Raw genomic sequence first — 27,655 nt, forward strand, 5'->3', positions numbered from 1 at the left:
TCTATAAGTACGTTCAGAGAATATCATCTTTCATAAAAAAAAAAAACTAGTCATTTTCAACAGAATCAGGAAGTTCAAGGGTGACTGATAAAATTACGATCTCCCAACATTTTGTTTTCCTAATCAAAGCAAAGCAATAGTACAGGAATACCTATTTAGATATTAAAAACTGAATACCAAAATTATCTGCATATGATATACTTCCTTACTGGGATATTGCCAGAAAATCTACTGACATGAAAATAATCAGAATTGGGGCCTCCCTGGTGGCACAGGCGGTTGAGCGCTGCGCTGTGAAGCAGTCCGCAGCCTCTGTAGTGCCAGTTCAATCCCTGCTGGCCAGCGAGAATCCCACATGGTGAAGCAGACCTCTCCTGTCTCACCCGCTGCTCCCCTCAGCAGTGTATTTCATCAGTCTGCCTGTTCTGTTACTCGCTCTGTCGCTGGTGAATCCTCTCACCCTCCCACGCATCTGGCCTGTACCCCAGTTCTCGTATAAATAAATAAATCTTTAAAAAAAAGAAAAAGAAAGTAATCAGAATTAAAAAGAACACTGCTATACTTGAAAAAAAATGAACAATTTTATTATATACAAGCAAGAGCTAACATCCAATTATCTAAGTCCATATTTTATTCTTCTACTGAACATTTGTTTTTTGAGAACTTTTACAAAACACCTAGTATACTACATTTCCAAACAAACTTATCTTCCTGGCTCTGAGTCTTACCAAAATCAAGAAAAATACCAGGTACCTAATACTATTGTTTTTCTTGACACTTATGGCAAGTGAAATGAAGCCACAAGTTATCCATGTTACTTATCCATGTATTACCTACCATGAAATTAGACAACAATCTCCCCCGTCTCTATTACTATACAAGCCCAAGTGATCTAACTACCCCACCGTTAGCCCCTTCCAATCAATTTCCAGCATCACCTCTTCAAAATATAAAGTTTACAAACTCATCATACCTTCATTGTTATCTTCTTAATACTCTAAATTCAGTATAAATTTAATAATCCTAACATGGTTTATAAGGCTGTTCCTCACTTGGTCTGTGAACTCTGGCACCACGTCTATAGGCTCAGACAAAGTTGTTCCTTAGTTCATTGATTGACTCATGGCCAAAGTTACCATGTAACATCATAAAGGCAAGTGTAATTTTTAAAATGAGGATATACACTGTTAAGAATTACTGTAAGACAACAAGAATAAATCAGGACTTCTCTCCATTGTACTTTTATCCTGCCCCTGTTGGTTTCTCTATATTCCGCATACAACTGAAACCATCCAGTATTTATCTTTCCCCTTTTGGTTTATTTCACTTAGGATCACTTTAAACAAGATAAAGGAATAATTACTTCACTTTCAGCTTGTATCAAATCAGTTCCCTGCAGCTTCCATCATAGAATGGATATAGAATATGTTTAAATAGGGAATCTTCCAATTTAGGGAACAAACATAGAAGACAGCAAGTTTGAGGGAATGGAAAGTTTGATAATATACTCTTCTTGTTCCAGTGAGTTTGTCATAAAAAGATATTTAACTTCAGTCTCTAAGTGGCCTATGAGGAGATGACCCAGCAATATTTATTACATGTATTTTCATGAGTCCAGCAATGCATTTAAGTCTCAAGCTGGAGCAGGATGGTGCAGAGAACTTAAGATCTGAAATGATGTGAGTGACATGAGTCTGTACTTGACTAAACCCTATTTCCAGCAAGTTACATGATTTTGTAATTGGACTGGGATCCAATCTTGGTAAATCAGGCATACAGAAAGATTTTCTGTACATTTAGTGAAACTTTCCATAATCTCTTAGAAGTAGCCATAGACTATTTGGACTAAAATAAATTTAAGCTAGGTGTATTCCATTTGCTCTGTCTTTTCAAATTTATGTGGTGCACATGGAGTACCAATGCCTTCAAAACAAAACCAACCACATTAATGAGAAATTATGCAAGTTGAAGTTTTCAGATTTGAAATGAAAATAGAGCTGTTGAAAAAAATCAGTGAAATTTTGTGAAATTTCACTTGAAATGCACTTAATTTTTAACATATAAACAGCCAATAGTCTCTGAAGACAGCTGGAATGGTCACATTTTTCAACTGTGCATCAAAGTCTTATCTCTAGAGGCATTCTGAGGAAAATATTGTAAGTTGAGACTAAAGACAGAGTCTGTAGACCATTATAACAGCTAAACATAAAAATCATGAAAATCTGAATAGGGAAAAGTTTATGGTACTGTGAAGAGGGGACAGATGTATATTTGTGATTATGGTTGAATAAATAGTATTTTGCGACTAATAGAATGTGTGGTATAACAATGGTGTTTATGCCTTAAAGATAGTTTCTGTCATTCTGTCCTAACTGCCCAGGTTTACTAACTACATAGAGTGGCATCAATCAGATGCAGAAACTTCAATTATTAAAGCACCAGTTAGGGCCTTATAAGTAAGTGTCATAAAAAAGTTCATACTTTAATATCAGTCACTTGCAAATGATAACTTAAAATTCACTCCAGTTAATAAGAAAAAAGTGACTAGATAATTGTTATTTAGGCAATTTTAGATTTCTTTTTTTTTTTTTTTTTAAGATTTATTTTGCACAAGAACTGGGGTACATGTCAGAAGCGCGGGAGGGTAAGAGAATTCATCAGAGACTGAGTGGAGAGCAGAACAGGCAGATGGACCAAAGACACTACTGAGGGGAGCAGTGGGTGAGACACGAGAGGTCTGCTGTTCCATGTGGGGTTCTCCCTGGCCAACGGGGAATCAAACTGGTGCTGCATAGGCTGCAGACAGCTTCTCAGCGTGGCACTCAACTGCTGCGCCACTGGGGAGGCCCTAGATTTCTATTTTATTTTCAGTCCCAAATATTTGAAAGTGATGAAGTCTTAAAACATATTTTCTTTTGCAAACTTTATGAATTCCAGCTCGTTGTGTAGAAGACGTCTTGAATAACTACAACATATATGACAATGCATCCTGCAAAATCCTATAGCAAAACAGAGGTATGTGTCAGATTACAGTGGGAATCTTGCTAACACATGTAACCTGCTTAAATTTAATCTTGTGTATGTAATTATAATTAAAATATCAACCAATATAATACTTATCAACCAATACAATATCAATAAAATAGTTTAAAAACTATGGAGCACTTAGAAAAATGCTCATGATCAAGACTTCTCTTGAAGTTGGGGAGGGTAGTAGTGAATAATCATGAAAAAATTGTAATGTGCGGGGCCTCCCCGGTGGCACAGTGGTTGAGCGCTGGGTTGCAAAGCTGCCCACAGCCTCTGCAGCACCAGTTCCATCCCAGGCCACTGGCGATGGTCCCACATGGCACGCAGACCTCTCCTCCCGCCCACTGCTCCCCTCAGCAGTGTACTTCGTCAGTTTGCCTGCTCTGCTCTCTGCTCTCTGCTCTCTGTTCTCCGCTCTGGCTCTAGTGAATTCTCTTACCCTCCCGTGCTTCTGACTGTACCCAGTGCTTGTATAAATAAATAAATAAATCTTAAAAAAAAAAAATTGCAATGTGCTGAGTGACTGTGGGTGATGAAGTTATTTTAATGTACGTACTTTTTGTCTATCAAGGTAATTCCTCCTTCCCTGAAGAAAACTGGTATTTTATATTGCTGAAAAGAAAACGTTGGCAGCAAGGAAGCTGTTCTGAATCACTGAGCTCCAGTCTGATCCAGACAAGTAGCCAGGAAGTCTTGTAGTGTATGGCATGCTATTCGTTCCTGTACTTTCTTATCCAGAAGACAGTTATAAAGATCTTTTTAACATCTTGTGTTCATTCACATACTATGCATACTAACCTCAATATTATTATTGGAAATATCTTACACCTGAAAGTTTAAAATATGGGCTTAAAGCTATCGTGTAAACTTTAAATTATAAATATATTTGCTTGTGGAAGTAAATACTAATACATGAAATTTTCAAACCTTGGTAAATGAGGAAAAAATTACATAGGACATAAAACTAAAATGAACCTACTCACAATTAGCATCTAAAAAGTTGACATTTATTGAATGTTTCTAATATTCCTGGTCCTACTTCAGTGAGTATTTAAGTGAAAGTGTGTACTTTCTCAATAGTCCTTTATATTAATGCTGTCATACTAATTAATGTGATCATATTAATAAATAAACTGAAGCCCAGAGAAGATGGGAAGCTTTCCCAAGGTTGTAGAGCTAGTGAGAATGAAAACCAAGATTTAAGCCAACAGAGTCTTACCCTAGAGATCATGAGTACAATCTTTATGCCATTCTGACTCCAAACAACAAATCATCAAATCAGTCGTAAGAGTATTGCTTCTTTGAAAATAGTCAGGGCTGCTCATTTAAGCAGAATAACATTTTTCCCCCAGAATGTATCTTACAGTGAGGAACAAGTGGAAAAAAGAATTTTCAAGAATCAAATAGAAAATGTCTTCATAAGGACTGGTTATTTTTCTGCTAATTATTGTTTGGAATATAAAAGAATAAGACATTAATAGAATTCATTACCCTCTCCAATTCCTGGCAAACTCTAGCAAGCTTAAAGAATATAGGTCCCCTTATCTTTTAGTTCTTATCCACTATGTAATTATTGTCTCTATATTATTTATTTATCAATTTTTGTTACTGGCTTGAATAAAGACATCAATCCATATCAGTGATGGGAAATTTATGGTGGGTGTGCTAACAATTTCTGCATGGTGTTCTTGGAAGGCACACATCACAATTACAACATTCTTCCTTACTGAGGGTAGAATCCACTGAATATTTTTCAACAAATCACACTTGAAAGTCTTCCCCAGATCCACTGTTCTCATCTCATTTACATGCTATACTTCACACTGAACTTCATATGGATGGATATAGATAGATAGATAGATAGATAGATAGATAGATAGATAGATAGATAGATAGATCATTGGCGAACTCTTTCAGGAAAACAAGTAGAAAATGTGTATTACAAATAATAAGTCTGCTAAAGCAATGTCTCTTAATGGTCTGTTATGTTGAATTTTGCTTTTTGGAATTCACAGTTTACCCATAACTTATTCTGGAAAAAAGCATGCCTGTGAATGTTCAAAATTATCGAAGACATCACACTAAATACCAGCAAAGATTTGTCATCTGGGCAGCGTGAACAAATGAAAACGTTATGAATGTCATGCATAATTGATGTAAACTGAAGCAAACTGAAGCCAAAATACTGTAGGACAGTTAGAGAAAACAAAGTTTATCTTCAAAATAGCATTTAGTGGCTATCCTTTGAAAGAAAAAAAAAAAGGAATGTCCTATAACAACAAAAAACAATTGCTATACTAAAATTTTATTTTTGGAGGTAAGATTCTAATTACATGAGAGTCACATGAGTATATAAAATCATGTTTCACAGGTGAAATAAAGGTATTTTTTGCAGAAAAAGTACTTCTTTATTTTTCTATAGCATGACTTTTTTTCCCAAGCCCTCCTTCAATTGGGTTCTTTTTATTTTTTGCATCATTGTTCATTTTTAAACAGTATTTGCTTCCCCCAGCCCCTCAGGTGTAGTCCCCATAGTTTCCTTCACCAATGCATGTCACCATCACCTCAGTCCCCTGTGCTCCTCCCTCCCCTGCTCTGATCCCTCTCCCACCTCCTCCCCTGCAGGATGTCTCTGATTTATAATTGTCTGTTTTTGCTTTGCTGTATTTTGCACTGTTAACATTTTTTTACACTGATGTCTTTTTTATGAGCATTTTTATATTATTTTATGTATATTTTTACATCATTTTTTCATTTTTGCACAATGTATGCATTTTCATTTTGGTTATAGTCCCCATACAATTCCCACCCCCCTTGTTTTATTTGGTTCCCCTATATTCCTGCTGTAAGTGAAACCATCCAATATTTTTCTTTTTCCTTCTGGCTTATTTCACTGAGCATAATTCCTTCTAGATCCATCTATGTTGCTGCCAATGGCATGATTTTATCTTTTTTGAATGCTGAATAATATTCCATTGTGTGTATATACCACATTTTCTTGATCCAGTCATCTATTTTTGGGCATTTGGGTTGTTTCCACATTTTACCTATTGCAAATAGTGCTGCAATAAGCATAGGGGCACAGGTATTCTTTTGAATGAATGTTTTTGTGTCCTTTGGGTAGAGCCATAGGAGTGGAATTGCTAGGTTATATGGTAGTTCCATTTTTAGTAGACTGAGGAAACTCCAGACAGCTTTCCAAAGTGATTGGACCAGTTTGCACTCCCACCAGCAATATAGGAGATTTCCTTTTTCACCACATCCTCGCCAACATTTGTTGCTCGTTTTTTTCATATGTGCCATTCTTACCAAGAATATTTAGAAGCCTTATGTGTTGCTGGCTCTTGTGTGTATGTGTGTGTGTGTGTGTATGAGTGTGTGTGTATACATGTGCTGTATTTGCAGACTCAAGGTCATATATCTCACAGGATTCCACTTAGATATCCAGTGTCAGCTTTGACCCTTGATCACTGGTCAACATACACTTGATCAGGGAAGGCAGGGCCCCTGCTTTACCATCAGAGTTCTGCTCAGTACCATGCATGGAGTCCAGGAATTATTTGGCTTCTTGTGTCCAGCTGGTGCATGAGATGGTATAAGACAATGTGCCCATTTTCAGTGGACACCGCAGTCCACCCCAGAGGGCTCTTGCTGAATGTCAGCAGATGTGGTCTTTGGTGCCAGGGAAGGCTCCTCCTCCTGCAAGGAGAAAGTTAATTTAAGGTAGGGAAAGATGTTGGGGCTCAGAACACAGAGGTCACTAGTTACAGTAAAGTTGGAGATTAAACTGTAACTGAATTGCCTGATTTTTGAAATTTCCAGAAATGCTACTAAGATGGTCATTTGGGGTTAATCAGGCCATCATTTTTTGACCAGACACCAAGAATCAGTTCTGTGTATATAATGTGTGACTGACACATCACACTGTGCAGCTCGGAATATTTCTAGCCACAAACTAGTTGCTGCTTGAAATAACATTTAACTCCTACACTAGTCACTGTTGTTAATTGAGCTCACTTTAATTTACACAGTATTGTATAGGTTTCAGGAGGGCAGTTTCTCACCCCAGCAACAGTATATCTCACCCGCCCACCACCATCTCACCATTAGGATTGAACCATACAGTCTTGGGGATAAGGTATGTGGGTACTAAGTAGAGGGAACAGCATTTCTGAAAAAAGAACAAGAGGCAGCTGCAAAAGGTATAGGGAGCCAAGGCAGTGCACCTGGCTGAGGAACAGAAGCTAAAACTTCAGGAGGAAAGGAGAGAAAAGCAGAGCATACAGTCTAGATTTGGTGGTATTATCACTTTATTTTTTTTTCCTTTAATTCCACTGTTTGTGCTATTTCATTGGGGCAAGTGTGACCACAGGAAATGGCCCTACATTCAGAATCATGACAACATTTACCCACTAAGAAAAGAGGAGGGAAAACCAAAGAGTCAGGTGCTCAGAAGAAAACATGTTCCCAAAGCATTTATTGGTCTGCAAACACCAACATCATATTTTGCATGCTGCTTTTTTTAACCTAGCAATGTCTTTTAATAGAATGTAAAAAGGAGGCATATTTTATGGAATTAATGGACTAATGGACTGATTAGATGGAAAATAAAGACACATCAGGAACAACAACTAATTTCCTATGGGAGAAGATTTCAATAGTAATATACATAAAATTACCCTGGTGTTGCTATATAAATTTAATTAATTTAAAAGATTAAACTCTTAATGAACAGAATTATTACCTGCACCTAGTACCTATTGAGCCTTTATCACCCAGAAAGGTGGTTGAAATAGATCAAAAAGTTTTCAGAACAAGCATAAATACAGCTCACACCGTAAGAAATAGTTAGTGTATAGTAAAAATTATTGCTAAAATATGAAGTGTATCAAATAGCTATGATTTTTAAAACATTTTTTTCTTCTAAGATTTTATTTTTTTTTGCATAGAAAAACTAGGATGTAGCCAAGGTGGGGCGAGGTGGGTGAGGTGGTGAGATGATTCACCAGAGACAGAATGGGGAGCAGAACAGGCAAGACAAGGAGAGGTCTGCTGCACCATGTGGGTCGCTCCCTGGTTGGGGATGACTCAGGCCAAGCTGTAGAGGTGATGGATCTTTTATATCCAGACTACTTAGGTGACCCCTCCCATTGCTGCCTGGAAACACTGAGGAAATATTATGGCCCATGCTTCTAAAAGATCCAGGATCTCTCTTTGGTCTCCTAGTGACACTACGTATTTTTGCTACGAAGTTCATGTTATTTGATCAAAGGTGAGGCAGTGGTCACAGTGGTTTGCATACCTCAGAGCACACATTAGGCTGGAAATTACATTACTTTTGTAAATACTAAATAATATTTAGGATTTTTTTAACTCCCATGTGATGATCTTCATCTTTTTTACAGGAGCATTGTAGATTTCACATACACTGTGGATATTTTTTATTAGTATCACAATTTGGTGCTTTCTTCTTGCCCTACCTATTCCTGGGTTTTTCTCACCAGCTTCTTTTGGATTTATTTATTATTCTCAGTCTATAGTTTCCTCCATAATTTTTGAAGCTATACTTACCATCCTTTCAGAATTCATAGAATATATGCATAAAAGGTAATGCATGTGTATGTCACTTATTAATGTCCAAAATGCATTATTATATTTGCCATCATCCAAGACAAAAGACCCAGAATTCTCTATGGTCTCCTGGTCACACTATTTTTGCTATGACATTCATGTCTGTTGAGGGCAGGTAACCTCATGGTCACTTAGTGTTCTAACTTCATAAAATACATGGCTGTATACAAAATTTCACATATGCAGTCTAATTCTTTTGATGAGAAAAATAAACTCTACTCATTAAAATAAGGAACACAGTAATGAAAAATACAAATTAGCTAATTTAGTCACTTAAATATTATTGCATTGTAATCTTAAATATTTAAGCACATCCATAACAACAGATTTTTTTTCTATCAAATAAAATTAAGAAACCACATAATATAACAATTGTATCTCTTCCCAGAGATATATGGAAAATTATCCTTGTCAATACTTTCAAAACTCTCTCATCTATATTTAATGCCTCTAAGCTTTATTATAGGAATACATTACAATTTATTTCAATACTTGATTTGATAATCACACTTTTACTTTTACATTGCTGAACAAAACATCCTTTGGTCACTTGAAAAATTAGGAAAAGTTATAAATGATTATATCATGTTAAGACTTGTTATATTGAGTGAACAGGGTTGTATGTCATTTTCACTTTCTATAAGGTACATTCTAATATATTTTTAATTATTTACAATGACCATGAATACATATTACCACAAAAAGTTATAAGAATCAGTTTATATTATCTTATTTAAATACAACATAGCATTTTTGTAAACAAACATGCTTCAGTCTTCAATGTTTTATTCATTAATTTTGAAAAATAATAGGACAGAAGAAACCAATAAAAGTAACAGAATTTTAAATTTTATCTTTGAAAATAAAGAAGTGATCATTATACCAGAAGAATAATAGATTTAATCTGTAGGGACTAGATCACATTGCCTTTTATTTTAAGTGAAAAAAAGTAGTTTACATATTAAACAGGATAAACATCCTGTCTGCAACAGTGAGAGGTCTGTTTTTTTGCTCCTGTCTCATTCTGACCCTCAGCTTGTCATCTGACCTTTGCCACTTAGTCCACACTATGGAACCAGAATTATTGAATCTGTCCTGCTTCTGCGATCCTCATTCAAAGTCAGTGGAATTTCGGGAAAGAAATACAGGTAAATTCAGATACTGCTATTATTGCTAAAAATTCCTTCATCTGATGAGAAAATGATCTCAAAAACAACAGTTATACCAGATACATTGAAAGGACTAGTTGAAAATCTTTTGTCTTTATGAATGAATTTAAGATTTCCCAATTGAAATGCAATTAAATTTTAGTCAATCACCATTTGATGAATTAACATTAACAGTGGGGTTAAAGATGATTTCTGACTTGGTGGTTCTGAGTCTGCTTGACTTTGAATGAAGAAGTGCCTGCACTATGTCACTAAGACAATATATCTACCCAGTGAGAATTACATATATATTTTGTCTCATTTTCCTTTAAGATTAAGTTTAACTCTAGGAAGGAACAAAGATAGGCATTTAAATTAATTTTTAGATATTTCTACCCTTGCTTCTGCATCTAGTGTTATACCTGACGGTATTGCCTATTAGATTCTTATAATCACTAGTCTCCACTACTGCTACTATTGCTACTTAAAATAACACGATAGCAAATATATGGTTCCAAACACACTGCTATTGATTTTGTATACATTAAAGGAACATTGTTATCCCTTGATGGATGAAATAAACTAAGAATTGAAACAGAGCTAACCATATTTCACAAAGCAGCAAGTCAATTTTTAAAGTTTTATATAAAGTTTTATATAAGCATAAAATAGGGTATTTTTTATTATAATCCCAATGTCATTTTCAATTGCATGTTTATCTGTCATATGTATGTTTCTATACATACCTATTAATTATGTATATCAACTGTAGTGATTGTATGCATTTTTCTTATCTATTTTCTATCTAGACTTTTGTGAGGAAAATATAACATACACAGAACTCAAAGCTGAATGTTCTTCAAATATTCAGAAGAAAAAATTGACTAGAATTTTAAAAACAAAAGGTAAAACAGATTTAAAGCTTTAAATTTCCTTTTCATTTGAATATTTTAATGAACTAATCATAAAAACAAGTATTCTTGGACTAATCTCTGAGTTGGAATTATCACTCTTTCCCAAACTTTTAAACTGGTTAAAGTACCTAAAGTGCAGTGTTTAAAAAATGTGAGAATCACTTTCTAAGCCACAAGGCTTAGGAAGATATTTAATAGTCATAGAACAAAGAATGGTGCATATATAGTTTTCCAGTTTAATATTTCAGTCTTGAAAAAGTCAAGTGTCGCTTCAGTATTCCTACAAAAATAAAAAAGGGAACTTATAAGGTATCTCTTAATAAATATCTGTGCCAACAGCTATTATAGGAGTTTTATTCTTAACCTACTTCTTAACCCTCTTCCTTCCAAAGTAAGAAGAAGTCTCTTTTTTATAATTGGGGGAAACTGATTAATTAAATCTCCAGTAGGATTTCTAAAGCCTCCTTTGCAGTCTTTGGAAGATTTTCTTAATAGGACAACTTCTTATTCCACAAACAACCTGTTCTGTATAAAAATATTCCTGTCTTCTCTGACTACCCAAATAAACAGAATAAGTTTCAGAGTCCCCTTCGCAGGCTGGGTGTATTTTTCCCCAATGTGGTGCTGCCATGAATTTTGATTTCAGCCTCATTCAAGTAGATTGAATATTCCTAACCAAATTCTTTCCATTCCCAACTCCTGCATCCTCTCTCCATTGGTGTCACAGTGGCCCATTTCTTTCTCTTTGCACAGGGTCTCCATGGTGCTGGGCTGCAATAATATTTGCATTCCTTTATTTAATTACTTTGGTAGTGGCTGCAGTTATGGCTGCTAAAGGTAAGTAATTTTTAAAGTTATTTCCTTAATTTGTTTTAAATTATAAGAATGTATTTTTCCCTCGAATTTTATTCATGTATTAGTCATTTACATAGCTATATAATTTTGGAAGTAAATTTGATTTTAAAAATATCTTCAAGGCATTTTTCCTCATTTTTTATTTTATATATAAAACTAATTTATCAATTCAGTTTTTGAATTATTAAATTAGGACAGACTCAGGTGATGTACTAAACATGTTAATATGTTGTTGAATGTGATGATAAAAAAGGAAAAAAATAGCAGCATTCTGTATTTTGCATAAACTGTCCATGTGGCCTCTGTTTGCTAAATAAACTATTGAAAAGAAGGCTTAAGACACCTTATTTGACATAGAATCTCCAACCATTAGATGTAATAAAATGGGAAAATATTTATAGATGTTTTTGGTGGGTCCTATTAAAAATTAACTATAAGATCATTGAGTCAAGTAATTTGAATGCAAATTTAATAGAGAAAGGGAAAGATGGACAGGTATTATCAAAAAATGAAATGAGTCATCAGGATATTGGACTGAATGTATACATTGCTTGAACTCAATATGTCTTAATATTATTTTAAAATATATAACTTTTAAAAAATAAGTCCATAAAACAGCACTATTAGCAAATCAGAAATGTGAAAAATTTCTCCAAATATTGAAAGCAAGATAAATTAGATTTGTAAAACACAGAAAACAAAAGGTCAAAACACAGAGTATAAGTTCATCCTAAAGATGTAATTACATCATAAAACCATAATCTCAAAGTGAATTGTTTCAGAATATAAAGCATAATAGACAATGTTCAATTATAAATATTAAAAAGGCTTGCTGAGGGGCCTCCCCGGTGGCGCAGCGGTTGAGCACTGGGTTGCTAAGCTGGCCACAGCCTCTGCAGTGCCGGTTCGATCCCCAGCTGCCGGATGAGGGTCCCACATGGTGCGCAGACTTCCATGCCGCCCACTGCTCCCCTCAGCAGTGCACTATGTCAGTCTGCCTGTTCTGTTCTCCAATTGGCTCTGGTGAATTCTCTCACCCTCCCGTGCTTTTGACTGTACCCCAGTGCTTGTATAAATAAATAAATAAATCTTAAAAAAATAAAAAATAAAAAAATAAAAAGGCTTGCTGAAATATATTCTGCAAAGACACATATGATAAAGAAATGCAAGACAATGTAGAGAAATTGAATAAAATAACTAGATTTTCTAGGTAAATGAATAATCAAAGATGTACATCCAAATAGATACCAGACTATTTTTTAAAGAAAGAATTTGAAAATATCTTAACAACACAAGCTGATTCTTAGATAAAATGTTAGTTATCTAGCAGAATTTGAAGGTGTCGACCCAAATCAATAAGGTGACTTTACCATTATTTCAAATTATCTCCAGATACAGGAAGATGTCTACCCCTTACAAACTTACAAGCAAAACCTTACATAAAAGAACTTATATAATATTCTATTTTGCTAGAAGAATGCTAAATGATAATAAAATTCTGGTCAAAATTAGGGATAAGTTTGTACATTTATATAGAAACGTGTCAATATAAAGGAGGAAAAGAAATAGTTACAAGTAGAAGGAAATATACTTATCTCAATTAAAGGTATGGTATCTATAAGTACCTTCAGAGAATATCATCTTTCATAAAGAAAAACTAGAGTCATTTTTATTAGAATTAGGAAGTTCAAGGGTGACTGTTAAAATTATGATCTCCCAACATTTTTATTTCCTGACCAAAATAAAGAAATAGTTCAGGAATACCTACTTAGATATTAAAAACTGAATACCAAAATTATCTGCATATGATATACTTCCTTACTGGGATATTGCCAGAAAATCTACTGAAATGAAAATAATCAGAATTGGGGCCTCCTTGGTGGCACAGGCAGTTAAACACCATGCTGTGAAGCTGTCCACAGCCTCTGCAGTGCATGTTCGATCCCTGCTGGCCAACGAGAATCCCACATGGTGAAGCAAACCTCTCCTGTCTCACCCGCTGCTCCCCTCAGCAGTGTATTTCGTCAGTCTGCCTGTTCTGTTACTTGCTCTGTCTCTGGTGGATCCTCTCACCTCCCACACATCTTGCCTGTACCCCGGTTCTTGTATAAATAAAAAATCTTAAAAAAAAAAAAAAGAAAAGAAAAAGAAAGTAATCATAATTAAAAAGAACACTCCTATACTTGAAAGAAAATGAACAGTTTTATTATATACCAGCAAGAGCTAACATCCAATTATCTAAGTCCTTATTTTATTCTCCTACTGGACATTTGTTCTTAGAGAACTTTTACAAAACACCTAATATACTACATTTCCAAAGAAACTTATCTTCCTGGCTCTGAATCTTATGAAAATCAAGAAAAATACCAGGTACCTAATATTATTGTTTTTCTTGATACTTATGGCAAGTCAAATGAAGCCACAAGTCATCCATGTTATGTAACCATGTATTTATTACCAACCATGAAATTAGACAGCAGGGCGTCCCCGGTGGCACAGCATTTGAGCGCTGGGTTGCGAAGCTGCCCACAGCCTCTGCAGCATCGTTTCGATCCCTGGCCACCGGGCAAGGGTCCCACATGGCACACAGGCCTCTCCTGCCGCCGGCTGCTCCCCTCAGCAGTGTATTTCATCAGTCTGTCTGTTGTTTTCCCCACTCTGGCTCTGGTGAATTCTCTCACCCTCCTGCACTTCTGACTGTATCCACTGCTTATATAAATAAATAAAAAATAAAAATCTTTAAAAATAAAATAATAAAAAAAAAGAAATTAGACAACAATCTCCCCCATCTCTATTACTATACAAGCCCAAGTGATCTAACTACCCCACCGTTAGCCCCTTCCAATCAATTTCCAGCATCATCTCTTCAAAATATAAAGTTTACAAACTCATCATACCTTCATTGTTATCTTCTTAATACTCTAAATTCAGTATAAATTTAATAATCCTAACATGGTTTATCAAGCTCTTCCTCACTTGGTCTGTGAACTCTGGCACCATGTCTGTAGGCTCAGACGAGGTTGTTCCTTAGTTCGTTGATTGTCTCATGGCCAAAGTTACCATGTAACATCATAAAGGCAAGTCTAATTTTTAAAATGAGGATAAACTCTGTTAAGAATTACTCTAAGACAACAAGAATAAATCAGGACTTCTCTCCATTGTACTTTTATCTTGCCCCTCTTGGTTTCTCTATATTCCGCATACAACTGAAACCATCCAGAATTTATCTTTCCCCTTTTGGTTTATTTCACTTAGGATCATTTTAAACAAGATAAAGGAATAATTACTTCACGTTCAGCTTGTGTCAAATCAGTGCCCTGCAGCTTCCATCATAGAATGGATATAGAATATGTTTAAATAGGGAATCTTCCAATTTAGGGAACAAACATGGAAGACAGCAAGTTTGAGGGAATGGAAAGTTTGATAATATACTCTTCTTGTTCCAGTGAGTTTGTCATAAAAAGATATTTAACTTCAGTCTATAAGTGGCCTATGAGGAGATATCCCAGCAATATTTATTACATGTATTTTCATGAGTCCAGCAATGCATTTAAGTCTCAAGCTGGAGCAGGATGGTGCAGAGAACTTAAGATCTGAAACGATGTCAGTGATATGAGTCTGTACTTGACTAAACCCTATTTCCAGCAAGTTACATGATTTTGTAATTGGACTGAGATCCAATCTTGGTAAATCAGGCATACAGAAAGATTTTCTGTACATTTAGTGAAACTTTCCATAATCGCTTAGAAGTAGCCATAGACTATTTGGACTAAAATAAAATTAAGCTAGGTGTATTCCATTTGCTCTGTCTTTTCAAATTTTTTTTAAAATTTTTTTTTTAAAGAGGCATGTATTTTTGTTTATTTATTTGTTTGTTTGTTTGTTTGTACATGCACTGGGTACAGTCAGAAGCGCGGGAGGGTGAGAGAATTCACCAGAGCCAGAGCGGGGAGCAGAGCAGGCAAAAAGACCGAAGTACACTGCTGAGGGGAGCAGCGGGCGGCAGGAGAGGTCTGCGCGCCATGTGGGACCCTCCTCTTGTGGCCGGGGAGCAGCCGGGGATCGAACCGGCGCCACAGAGGCCGCGGGCAGCTTCGCAACCCGGTGCTCAACCGCTGCGCCACCGGGGAGGCCCTGTCTTTTCAAATTTATGTGGTGCACATGGAGTGCCAACGTCTTCAAAACAAAACCAACCACATTAATGAGAAATTATGCAAGTTAAAGTTTTCAGATTTGAAATGAAAATAGAGCTGTTAAAAAAAAAATCTGTGAAATTTTGCAAAATTTCACTTGAAATGCACTTAAATTTTAACATATAAACAGCCAATAGTCTCTGAAGACAGCTAGAAGGGTCACATTTTTCAACTGTGCATCAGAGTCTTATCTCTAGAGGCATTCTGAGGAAAATATTGTAAGGTGAGATTAAAGACAGAGTCTGTAGACCATTATAACAGCTCAACATAAAAATCATGAAAATCTGAATAGGGATAGTTTGTTGTACCTGTACCGTGAAGAAGGGACAGATGTATATTTGTGTTTATGACTGAATAAATAGTACTTTGTGGCTAATAGTATGTGTGGTATAACAATGGTGTTTTATGCCTTAAAGATAGTCTAGGTCATTCTGTCCTAACTGGCCAGGTTTACTAACTACATAGAGTGGCATCAGTCAGATGCAGAAACTTTAATTATTAAAGCACCAGTTAGGGCCTTATAAGTAAGTGTTATAAAAAAGTTCATACTCTAATATCAGTCACTTGCAAATGATAACTTAAAATTCACTCCAGTTAATAAGAAAAAAGTGACTAGATAATTGTTATTTCAGAAATTTTAGATTTCTATTTTTTTAATACAGGTCAGAAGCGCGGGAGGGTAAGAGAATTCACCAGAGACAGAGGGAGGAACAGAGCAGGCAGATGCACAAAGTCTGCTGAGGGGAGCAGCGGGCGAGACAGGAGAGGTCTGCTGTGCCATGGCGGGGAATCAAACAGGCGCTGCAGAGGCTGCAGACAGCTTCTCAGCGTGGCGCTCAACCGCTGCGCCACTAGGGAGGCTCTAGATTTCTATTTTATTTGAAGTCCCAAATGTTTGAAAGTGATGAAGTCTTAAAACATATTTTCTTTTGCAAACTTTATGAATTCCAGCTCGTTGTGTAGAAGACCTCTTGAATAAAAACAACATACATGCGTCTGCATTCTGCAGTATTCCATAGCAAAACAGAGGTATGTGTCAGATTACAATGGGAATCTTGCTAACACATGTAACCTGCTTAAATTTAATCTTGTTTTTGTAATTATAATTAAAGTGTCAACCAATATAATACTTATCAACCAACACAATATCAATAAAATAGTTAAATAACTATGGAGCACTTAGAAAAATTCTCATGTATCAAGACTTTTCTTGAAGTTAGGTAGGATAGCTGTGAATAATTATGCAAAATTTGTAATGTGCTGAGTGACTATGGGTGATGAAGTTATTTTAATGTGTGTACTTTTTGTCTATCAAGATAACTCCTCTTTCCCTGAAGAAAACTGGTATTTTATTTCGCTGAAAAGAAAACATTGGCAGCAAGGAAGCTGTTCTGAATCACTGAGCTCCAGTCTGATCCAGACAAGTAGCCAGGAAGTCTTGAAGTATATGGCATGCTATTCGTTCCTGTATTTTCTTATCCAGAAGACAGTTATAAAGAATTTTTTAACATCTTGTGTTCATTCACATACTATGCATACTAACCTCAATATATTATTATTGGAAATCTCTTACACCTGAAAATTTAAAATATGGGCTTAAAGCTATCGTGTAAATTTTAAATTATATATATATTTGCTTGGGCCTCCCCAGTGGCGCAGCGGTTGAGCACTGGGTTGCGAAGCTGCCCGCGTCCTCTGCGGCGCTGGTTCGATCCCCAGCTGCTCCCCGGCCACGGGAGGAGGGTCCCACATGACACGCAGACCTCTCCTGCCGCCCGCTGCTCCCCTCAGCAGTGTACTTAGTCAGTCTGCCAGCTCTGCTCCCCTCTCTGGCTCTGCTGAATTCTCTCACCCTCCTGCGCTTCTGACTGTACCCAGTGCATGTATAAACAAACAAACAAATAAATAAAACATGCCTCTATAAAGATAAATAAATAAATAAATAAATTTGCTTGTGGAAGTAAATACTAATATATGAAATTTTCAAACCTTGGTAATTGAGGAAGAAATTACATAGGACATAAAACTAAAATGAACCTAGTCACAATTAGTATCTAAAAAATTGACATTTATTGATTGCTTCTAATATTCCTGGTATTACTTCAGTGAGTAAGTGAAAGCGTGTACTTTGTCAATAGTCCTTTATATTAATGCTGTCATACTAATTAATGTGATCATATTAATAAATAAACTGAAGCCCAGAGAAGATGGGAAGCTTTCCCAAGGTTGTAGAGCTAGTGAGAATGAAAACCAACATTTAAGACAACAAAGTCTTACCCTAGAGATCATGAGTACAATCTTTATGCCATTCTGACTCCAAACAACAAATCATCAAATCAGTCGTAAGAATATTGCTTCTTTGAAAATAGTCAGGGCTGCTCATTTAAGCAGAATAATATTTTTTCTCCCAGAATGTATCTTACAGTGAGGAACAAGTGGAAAAAAGAATTTTCAAAAATCAAATAGAAAATTTCTTCATAAGGACTGGTTATTTTTCTGATAATTATTGTTTGGAATATAAAAGAAAAAGACATTAATAGAATTCATCACCCTCTCCGATGCCCCGCAAACTCTAGCAAGCTTAAAGAATATAGGTCCCCTTATCTTTTAGTTCTTATCCACTATGTAATTATTGTCTCTATATTATTTTTTATTAGTTTCTGTTACTGGCTTGAATAAAGACATCAATCCATATCAGTGATGGGAAATTTATGGCGGGTATGCTGACAATTTCTTCATGGTGTTCTTGGAAGGCACACATCACAATTACAACATTCTTCCTTACTGAGGGTAGAATCCACTGAATATTTTTCAACAAATCACACCTGAAAGTCTTCCCCAGATCCACTGTTCTCATCTCATTTACATGCTATACTTCACACTGAACTTCATATCGATAGATAGATAGATAGATAGATAGATAGATAGATAGATAGATAGATAGATAGATCGATCGATCATTGGTGAACTCTTTCAGGAAAACAAGTAGAAAATGTGTATTAAGAGTAATGAGTCTGCTAAAGCAATGTCTCTTAATGGTCTGTTACGTTAAATTTTGCTTTTGGAATTCACAGTTTACCCATAACTTTTCCTGGAAAAAAGCATGCCTGTGAATGTTCAAAATTATAGAAGACATCACACTACATACTGGCAAAGACTGGTGATCTGGGCAGCATGAACAAATGAAAATGTTATGAATGTCATGCATAATTGATGCAAACTGAAGCAAACTGAAGCCAAAATGCTGTAGGACAGTTAGAGAAAACAAAGTTTATCTTCAAAATAGCATTTAGTGGCTAACCTTTGAAAGAAAAAAAAAAAAAACAGGAATGTCCTATAACTACAAAAAACAATTGCTATACTAAAATTTTATTTTTGGAGGTAAGATTCTAATTACATGAGAGTCACATGAGTATATAAAATCATGTTTCACAGGTGAAATAAAGGTATTTTTTGCAAGAAAAGTATTCTTTATTCTTCTATAGCATGACATTTTTTTTCCAAACCCTCCTTCAATTGGGTTCTTTTTTTTTTTTACATCATTGTTCATTTTTAAACAGTATTTGCTTCCCCCAGCCCCTCAGGTGTAGTCCCCATCTTCACCAATGCATGTCACCATCACCTCAGTCCCCTGTGCTCCTCCCTCCCCTGCTCTGATCCCTCTCCCACCTCCTCCCCTGCAGGATGTCTCTGATTTATAATTGTCTGTTTTTGCTTTGCTGTATTTTGCACTGTTAACATTTTTTTACACTGATGTCTTTTTTATGAGCATTTTTATATTATTTTATGTATATTTTTACATCATTTTTTCATTTTTGCACAATGTATGCATTTTCATTTTGGTTATAGTCCCCATACAATTCCCACCCCCCTTGTTTTATTTGGTTCCCCTATATTCCTGCTATAAGTGAAACCATCTGATATTTTTCTTTTGCCTTCTGGCTTATTTCACTGAGCATAATTCCTTCTAGCTCCATCCATGTTGCTGTCAATGGCACAATTTTATCTTTTTCGATAGCTGAATAATATTCCATTGTGTATATATACCACATCTTCTTGATCCAGTCATCTATTTTTGGGCATTTGGGTCGTTTCCAGGTTTTACCTATTGTAAATAGTGCTGCAATAAGCATAGGGGCACAGGTATTCTTTTGAATGAATGTTTTTGTGTCCTTTGGGTAGAGCCGTAGGAGAGGAATTGCTGGGTCATAAGGTAGTTCCATTTTTAGTAGACTGAGGAAACTCCAGACAGCTTTCCAAAGTGATTGGACCAGTTTGCACTCCCACCAGCAATATAGGAGATTTCCTTTTTCACCACATCCTCGCCAACATTTGTTGTTGCTTGTTTTTTTCATATGTGCCATTCTTACCAAGAATGTTTAGAAGCCTTATGTGTTGCTGGCTCGTGTATGTGTGTCTGTGTGTGTGTATGTGAGTGTGTGTGTATACATGTGCTGTATTTGCAGCCTCAAGGTCATATATCACACAGGATTCCACTTAGATATCCAGTGTCAGCTTTGACCCTTGATCACTGGTCAACATACACTTGATCAGGGAAGGCAGGGCCCCTGCTTTACCATCAGTGTTCTGCTCAGTACCATGCTTGGAGTCCAGGAATTATTTGGCTTGTGTCCAGCTGGTGCATGAGATGGTGTAAGAGCAATGTGCACATATTCAGTGGACACCCCAGTCCACCCCTGAGGGCTCTTGCTGAATGTAAGCAGATGTACCTTGGTACCAGGGAAGGATTCCCTGGTTAATTTAAGGTAGGGAAAGATGTTGGGGCTCAGAACACAGCGGTCATTAGTTACAATAAAGTTGGAGATTAAACTGTAACTGAATTGCCTGATTTTTGAAATTTCCAGAAATGCTACTAAGATGGTCATTTGGGGTTAATCAGGCCATCATTTTTTGACCAGATACCAAGAATCATTTCTGTATATATAAAGTGTGACTGACACATCACACTGTGCAGCTCGGAATATTTCTAGCCACAAACTAGTTGCTGCTTGAAATAACATTTAACTCCTACACTAGTCACTGTTGTTAATTGAGCTCACTTTAATTTACACAGTATTGTATCGGTTTCAGAGGGCAGTTTCTCACCTCAGCAACAGTATATCTCACCCACCCACCACACCACTGGGATTGAACCATACAGTCTTGGGGATAAGGTCAGTGGGTGCTGAGTAGAGGGAACAGCATTTCTGAAAAAAGAACAAGAGGCAGCTGCAAAAGGTATAGGGACCCAAGGCAGTGCACCTGGCCAAGGAACAGATGCTAAAACTTCAGGAGGAAAGGAGAGCAAAGCAGGGCATGCAGTCTGAAAATAATCACTTTATTTTTTTTCCTTTAATTCCACTGTTTGTGCTATTTCATTGGGGCAAGTGTGACCACAGGAAATGGCCCTAAATTCAGAATTATGACAACATTTACCCACTAAGAAAAGAGGAGGGAAAACCAAAGAGTCAGATGCTCAGAAAAGCAACAGGTTCCCAAAGCCTTTATTGGTCTGCAAACAACAACATCATATTTTGCATGATGCTTTTTTAACCCAGAAATGTCTTTTTTAATAGAATGTAAAAAGGAGGCATATTTTATGGAATTAATGGACTAATGGACTGATTAGATGGAAAATAAAGACACATCAGGAACAACAACTAAGTTGCTATGGGGGAAGATTTCAATAATAATATACAAAAAAATTACCCTGGTTGTTGCTATATAAATTTGATTAAAAAGATTAAACTCTTGGGCCTCCCCTGGTGGCACAGCGGTTGAGCGCTGGGCTGCAAAGCTGCCTGCAGCCTCTACAGAGCTGGTTCGATCCCTGGCCGCCAGCGAGGGTCCCACATGGGGCACAGACACCTCCTGCCACGCCCACTGCTCCCCTCAGCAGTTTATTTCGTTGGTCTGCCTCTTCTGTTCCCTGCTCTGGCTCTGGTGAATTCTCTCACCCTCCCGCACTTCTGACTACACCCAGTGCTTGTATACATAAATAAATAAATAAATCTTAAAAAAAAAAAAAAAGATTAAACTTTTAATGAATAGAATTACTACCTGCACCTAGTTCCTATTGAGCCCTTATCACCCAGAAAGGTGGTTGAAATAGATCAAAAAGTTTTCAGAACAGGCATAAAGACAGCTCACACCATAAGAAATAGTGTATAGTAAAAATTATTGCTGAAATATGAAGTGTATCAAATAACCGTGATTTTTTTAAACCTTTTTTTTTAAGATTTAATTTATTTTTGCTTAGAAAAACTGGGATGTAGCCAAGGTGGGGCAGTGGAGGGGTTGGGTGAGCAGTGAGAGGATTCACCAGAGACAGAAAGGGGAGCAGAACAGGCAGATCTACTGAAATACACTGCTGAGGGGAGCAGCAGGCAAGACAGGAGAGGTCTGCTGCACCATGTGGATACCTCCCTGTTGGGGATGACTCAGGCCAGGCTGTAGAGGTGGTAGTGATGGAGGACAGGAATAAAAAAAAAAAAAAAACTTGAAAAGGAGGTGCCACAAAATCAGAAACCTGGCTCACACAAGGAGGTGGGGGTAGAAGAGATTAGCATAGCCATTGACACAGCTGGAAACCAAGATCCTTAGGCACTCACTCCTAGATTACAAAGCATAACATCCAAGCAGGTATCCAAGTGCACATCCAAAGGTAAAGATACAAAGATTGAGCCCATTATGGAATCTCTGGCCCCTTTCGGATTCTGCATAGTTATCCAAAATCAGCAACTAACCAAAGGCTCACAAGGGGTGAGCCTCTCCCAAAGAGAAGAAGATTATATCAGTGCAATCTCTGTACAGGCTCAGGACAGCACTCCGTCTGCCCAACTGTGACTATGCAGGTGCCTCTTTTCACCAATTCTCTCCCTCCACAGCAGTCTCCTGCCTGCCCATGACCTGTACCAGGCCAGGACTTCTCTTCACTGACTTCCCTCAGTGGAGGCTGCTCTCCTCAAGGCCGCCAGCCTGCAACTGATGGAGGCTAAGAATAGGAAAACTGGAAAGGAGGCCTCACAAGACTAAAACCTGACTCACACAAGGAGGTGGCTGTAGAGGGAAATAACATAACCATTAACCCAGCTGTAGATGTCCGACCGTTAGGCACCGATGCTTTATCACAAGGCAGGAGACCCAAGCAGGATCAGATGCTACAGGGAGTGGAGCACAGGCCTGAGGGGAAAGATAGGAGATTGGGCCCACCCTGGAATCTCTGGTCCCTTTCTAGTTTTGCCTGTTACCCAATATCAGCAATAAGCAGCCACTCCACAGAGGAGTGACCCCTCCCAAAGAGACAAGGACTATATCAGTGCAGTCTTTGCACAGGCTCGGGGCAGCACTCCCACTGCCCACCTGTGCCTACGCAGGTGCCTCTGCTCACTGAGACACAGGGCAAGCTAGAAATTAGGCAGTTTTAGGGACAGTGCAGGAGAAGACCTCTGAAGAATTTAGGGAGGCTTCAGAGATAAGGACAACTAAGGGAATGTAACCAATTCCACTAGGAAAAACAAACATCTCAGGACCAAGGACAACATTGTTAACGCTGGTCCTGGTTTCCTTCAGGTGGTAAAGGGAGGCAGAGATTGGAGAAATGGAGAGTGGTTTAATTTATGGACAACTTAGAAGGGCAGCTGTTTAACTTCAATGCAGGGATGCCCATCCAGAGGACTGGGCCATAAAGATAAAGATGCAACAAATGGGGAAAGACAAACCTGTTGGATAAGGAATGTGAAGATCCCCCACTCAGTAGCAAATTAAGTGAGACAGCCGAGAACTAACCAATCACAAAGAGACTGGTGGAGCTTTAGAATAATGAGGGAAAGAAGGTACATATTCCCTGAGACACGAATCCACTTTGGCTTCCTTGCCCCTCCCAGGCCTGGTTCCCTGGCCTGGGAGTCCCATTTTATTTCTGTTCTTTTTCTCCTCAATAAACTTTTTCTTTCTCTAAACAAACCTGCCTCTTCTTGCTTGCTTGCCTGAGAGTCTGCGAAGTTCCTGCTGCAGCTTTGTGAGACACCAACCCATGGGGATCTAGTGGCTGGGACTCAGCGCTGCACCTGCAGACTGGGATCTGTTCCTGGCTGAGAGACTAGGCCTGACAATTCCGGTATCATCACCAACTCTCCCTCTGCAGGGCGGCAGCATCCTGCCTGCCCATGACCTGTCAAGGCCGCCCACCTGCAACCATGCAGGCCTCTCTTAGCAAAACCTGTCCCTTTTCCCTTTCCCTAAAAACCCTGCTCTTTAAATATAACTAATGTCTGTCTCATGGAGAAACTCGCCTGGGAAACTCACTGTGTGCAGCTGAAACGGGAGCTCTAGTGAAGCTGTTATAGGGCAGCCCCGATATTGAACGGGTTGCCTGACTGTGGGTCCTCACCTGCGCGCTTAAAAGGGACTTATTAATACTCCACTACAGGCACACACAAAAGGTTAATAAAAGGTTTATTTACAAGGGAAAAGGAAATAAGGAAAATGTACAACTCAGGGAGAAAATAGGGAAATAAAGTCTTTAATGCGTCCTACCCGATCCGACGACCTGGAAACCCAAAAAGCACTCTCCGAGCTGGCCGGACGCTGCGAGCTGGCAGAGAGTCAAAATGGGGATCCCCAAAGCCCATGTGTCTGCCTTTATACCAACCTGTCTGCTTAACCCCACCCTCAGGTCCCAGCCACCTTCCCTTTGGTGGTGATGGGATTTGGAGTTCCCAGTGTCTTTGGCTTTGGCCTGGGGTGGGGGTGGAGTCCACAAAGCCTGTATGGAATTAGCTTTAGGACATCCCTTTCCCCCTAACAAAACCTTTCCCAGAGTGAACCCAAGGATCCACACTCCAAACCCACAGACTCCAAAAACGACAACAATAGCACAGGGATTTAACCTTTAGGACACTGTTGGAGATTATATTAAAAATACCAACCCATTCTTTGTAATTGTTGCAGAAATAAATTCTAGCCTTTTACCCAGGCAGCAGAACAAGCAGTGCTTCAGGAATGGTGAGGTCAGGAGAAGCTTTAGTGAGCCCCAGACCTGGGTAGTCCCTAAGGTCTGAGCACTATAGTCTAGAGACAAAGAGTTTCTTTTATACACAACTACTTTACATTGATAAAGTTGGTTAGTTAGCATACAAATTCTTGACACAGGAAAAGGGGAAGGATACAGTTCTTCCAGGATGGCCTGGGGGCTCAATCAGCCTAGCAGGCTGCCAGGCCTTGTTTAGACATGCTTATTAAGGAAGCAAACTTGTTATTTACTTTACATTTCCAGGTCTATGACTCTTTAACAGGGAAAGATTTCCTTTTCTTAGCAGTTCCCTTACATAATCAGTGTTAAGATTCTGTAACTAAATATCATTTTTAGCAAGGACACAATCTTAAACTAGGAACTTATTTTATAAATATAAGTCTAAAAATAAAGAAAGCATACTGATTATCACCAGTGAAAGTAGAGAAATAAAAAATTAAATTAAATAAATGTAAGATAATAAAAGCCAATGAATAACAGACATAAGTTATTTTTTTCTAGTGGGGAAATAAATGTGAGTAGAATATAAAGAAGCAAGAAGACTCTACAGACATATTGTAACAGGGTGGTCCCCAGGAAAGAGGGAGGTTCCAGGTTCCCTGCCCCACCCAAGGGAGGGTGGAGCTGAGCAGGGAGAGAAGAAGCTGCAGAAGAGACTGAGGAAGGAAGCAGGATGGAGCCAGAAGGAGACCTGGAGGAGGCGCATGGAGCCTAGAGACACGTGAAGAGACTGCGCTTGCCTTTTGGTCGTGGACTGGGTGACACAGATGTGGGTGACACCCATGGGGAGGTGACCATGGCAGCTTTTATCTTGATTTTGATTTTGCTCTTTTCCTTCCGGGCTTGTCTGGTTGTTTCTGACTCTTTTCTGTGGGTCCCCACTGGAAGATGCTTTAGACTTGTGGCAGGCTTTGGGCCTTGCTTTTGGGCCTTGCTCTGGGCCAATCCCATTTGGATGGAGTTTTAACCACGAGGGGACGGGTAACTTTGGGTGCTTGATTTAGAAACTAGATTCTTTGCCTTTCCTGTATTGTTTCCTAATTGTATTAAAGTTCCTTCCATTAAAGTCTCATGTTTTGTGTTAATGCGGCAGATGGCAGAACCCTATATAGAATAGGCAGGTTTGCGGGGTTTGGGCTGCCCCTCTCCCTGCCCTGTAACAATATCACCCCAGAAGTTAGGTCCTGCAGAACAAAATGGTTAATGAGAAAGTCAGTAGACTTGCCATGGTCTCTGTTATGGACTGAATTGTGTGCGGAAGTCCTACCCTCATTACCTCAGAATGTGATGGTACTTGGAGATTGGGGCTTATAAAGAGGTGATTAAGTTAAAATGAGGCCATTAGGGTGGGCACTAATCCTATAGGATTGATGTTCTTAATAAGAAAAGGAGGGCTTCCTAGTGGAACAAGGGGTTAAGTCTCAGCACTATCAAGTTATTGCCAGCCACTGCAGCAAGAGTTCAATCCCCAGCCAGGGAGTTGACCCACATGGCACAGCAGACCTTTCCTGTCTGGCCTGCTACTCCCCTCAGTGTGTTTCAGTAAATCTGCCTATTCTGCTCCCCATTCTGTCTCTGGTGAGTCCTCTCACCCCTGCACCTCTGGCCTGTACCACAATCCTTGTATGAATAAATAAATACATACATAAATACATAAATCTTTTTTAAAAAGAGTCTGCGGTGTTGGTTTACAGAAATTCTGGGCACTCTTTTATTAGTGATAAATGGGGAAATGCTCATAGCAACCAGTAACAAGAGTGCATTATTACATGGAGCTGGCCTACCACCTTGTGGCCATAAGCACAATCAACAGGTGCTGGAGAAATCCAGACTCAAGCTGTGCTGAATGGGATGGGGGAGCCATACAGGAGGGTTGTCTTGCAAGTTAACTAATCAAAGTCATTTAATCAGATAAAAGTAGCTTCAAAGACACCTGGAAACTTCTTAGAAATGCAAATTCTAGTTCTCCTCTAGAGTTAATGGAATTAGAACCTCTGGTTTCTGATTGGTTTTGATGCACTCTACAATTCAAGTCTCCTGGTCTCAAATCATGCCATCCTGCTTCACAGCTTTGTCACGGAGTTTCTCCTTATTCATACAATTTTTCATCATTCTTCTAACTCATGCTTTTAGGAAACAACCAGGCTCCTTGCCTATATGTCAATAGAAGGGAAGGCGCCTGAGATTTAAAATGACAAGACCTGAAAGGGAATCCCAGCCCTGTCAATCACTGGAGATCTAGCAGCAAGTAAAGAAAGGCTATGTACGTATCGCTCTCTGTATATAACCCTGTCATTTCTGTTTCACTGATTGTGACTAATATGAAGGGACAAATAATTTAGATAAATTTTTGGAAGGTCTTCGGGTCACAAAACATTTGATGTGTGTGAGGAAGAAAAACCTACTGAAGCAAAAGCAGAGACAGAGCAGTGGCACTGGCTGAGGCTGGAGAGAGAAGCTGGTAGGGACCAACGAGGAAGCAACTTGCCAATTTACACTCTGTCTTTGACAACTAAATAAAACTACACTTAATTTTGCTTCCAAAGATGCCTCACTTGCATGCTAGAGAATTTTGAGATTTGTGTTTGGTACGCACGGTATGAAAAATGTCCAATCTGCTTTAGTCTTTATTGCTGTACCATACTGCACAGTCATTTTATTTTATTTTTATTTTTTTTGCATGCATTTCTTTATTTGCTTATTATTTTTTTTATAAATTTTATTGTTATATTCCCCATACAATTGCAGCCCCCCCATTCTGACCCCAATCCCTCCCCTCCCGCCCCCGCCCCCCTAAAAGTGTCTCTGGTTCATAGTTTTTTGTTGATTTTGATTTTCACTTTCTTATAT

This window comes from Talpa europaea (genome assembly GCF_964194135.1).
Source record: "Talpa europaea genome assembly, chromosome: 15".
NCBI classification, from domain to species: Eukaryota; Metazoa; Chordata; class Mammalia; order Eulipotyphla; family Talpidae; genus Talpa; species Talpa europaea.